At 33.1% G+C, this 2,198-nt stretch overlaps 1 long non-coding RNA gene across 1 annotated transcript; it reads left to right on the forward strand.

Annotated features, from left to right (window-relative positions):
• Positions 1-643: 643 nt before the first annotated feature.
• Positions 644-1,398, forward strand: LOC136222899 (uncharacterized). The gene is made up of 3 exons (XR_010685730.1): positions 644-778; positions 857-878; positions 1,286-1,398. It is a non-coding gene; the product is annotated as an uncharacterized lncRNA (long non-coding RNA).
• Positions 1,399-2,198: the final 800 nt, after the last annotated feature.

The raw sequence follows: 2,198 nt of genomic DNA on the forward strand, positions 1-2,198 counted from the left end.
ATCATATCAGCATTTGCTTATTGAGGCTCAAATTGACCGATAAATAGCATTGGCATGTATTTGTTGAATGTATGTTTTCGCTCATCTTGATATTAATATTATGAATGTTAAAACTGTGTTAGCTAATGTTCATCAAGATATTTATCCAAGGTTTATCTGATACTTTCATAGGTAAGAGCTTGAGGCTCATGAGCACTTTGATATTCACTTGCTCTGTCAGGAAATTTATCTTAAGGAGCAAAGTCGTGTTCAGTGGTTAGCGCCGGAATAGTAAATTTGGATTTTGCCCATTTTCTGAAAACCAATTTTCCATCTCTTGATATTGAAAAATTTACAGCCCTTGATCATGTGTGTCTTGTATACCTGCAAATAGTGATCCTATCTGCAGAACCCCTTTTAATTTTGCAGTTGATTTGAGCATGCATTTATTCTGCTTTTAATTACTTTTAATCCTTCTGATATTTTACCAGGAAAATAAAATCAGTATGAAAGGAAGGACAATGAGTGATGCTCGAGAAATGCAGAAATTTTATCTGGTAATAAATTAAGGGTTTCTATAGGATTACTTTTCTTGGTTGCCTCCTTCTATGTCTGATTATCTGATACATGTCTTGATCGATAACATATAGTTATCAATAAAACATTTACAAATGTGATTTTCCTATTCTGAATCCAAACTATGGAAAAGGTCAAGTTCAACAACTTGCTGGCCTTAACACTTACATCTCTGGCTCTTCTGATTCCAACCTTGCCATTATCTTAGCTTCTGATGTTTTTGGTAATAAATCACTCTAACCTTCTTTATTTTCTAATTTACAACTACTACTTCTTAATCTCATTTTAAATATTTTTGCAGGGTGTGAATCACCACCGTTAAGGTATGTTCATATGCATATTTAGTCATGAATATTGTAATCGAGCTTGTTTGTTCATGAACTTAATCGAGTATGTTCATAAGCTTTTTCGCTGAGTTTCATCGTGCTCACGTTCGGCTCATTTATAGGTCGAGCCAAACATAGTTAAATTTTTATCGAACCGAATACCAAACCGCTTAGCTTGATTCCTATTGTTATTCTACTAACTTGAGTTTCCATGTATGTGATTATATATAACTAATCCAAAGTTATGTTGCACATAAACTTCTCTTAAACAGAACTTCCGTGTTTCGTGTCCGTGTCCGTTTCGGTTTCTTTTCTATTTTCATTTTCGTTTTTTAGCTGTACTTTTTTTTATAAAAATAACATTTTCAGATATCAATTTCCGTTTTTATGTCTGTGCTACATAGATTAAAAGCTCAAGCTCAATGTATCAAATTGAAATAGTACGAGTTCAAGTGTAATTGCCCCAATTTGCATGTGTTTTTTATGCAAAGGAAGTTAGCAGACAGAGTTGCAGCAGCTGGATACTTAGTTGTTGTTCCTGATTTCATGTACAATGATCTTGTTAATCTGAGCAATCCTGAATTCGATGGAGATTTCTGGTTGCAAAATCATGACACTGTGAGTGAGTTCATGACACAGTAATATATAAAATTAATGTGCTTATATATATATGTATATATATATATATATATATATATGTATATGTATATATATATAATGAATTCATTTGGTTTCAGACTAAAGGCTGTGAAGATTGCAAACTTGTGATTGGGGCACTTAAAAGCAAAGGCATCTAATAGGGGCTGCAGGTTTTTGCTTGGGTGGTAAGTTGTTCTGATACTTTATAGTAGTAGCCACAATTTCTTACATGATAGTATAATTTATACAGACAATCCAATTGATATCGTATAATTATCAATTTCTAATTTGTGGTAATTTATACAGATAATCCTGCGTTTTTGGGGAAGGATTTGATAGAGCAAAGGAGCAAGCTAAGAGAGAGATGCATTTTTCAAGAAATGGAAAGCTGATTTGGAGGATGCAGGGATTTGACTCCACTGTTTTTAGGTATATCTATGTTTGAAAATTATGCACTGTCAAGTTCTGATTTCTGGTTATTGAAATCCTGTATAATTATGATATGGATGCTGACTTCAAGAGGAAAATTGTATGGTTGCTCCTGCTGTGATTGCGGCTGCACTGTTCTGAAAGGTATTTGATTAGTGAATTTTTTAAAAGATTGCTTAGTTTGTAGTTTGGTTGGAAGATAATTCATCAATGATGATTGGATTGAGTAATCTCTCTCTGATATTCAAG

This window comes from Euphorbia lathyris, chromosome 3 (assembly GCF_963576675.1).
Source record: "Euphorbia lathyris chromosome 3, ddEupLath1.1, whole genome shotgun sequence".
NCBI classification, from domain to species: domain Eukaryota; kingdom Viridiplantae; phylum Streptophyta; class Magnoliopsida; order Malpighiales; family Euphorbiaceae; genus Euphorbia; species Euphorbia lathyris.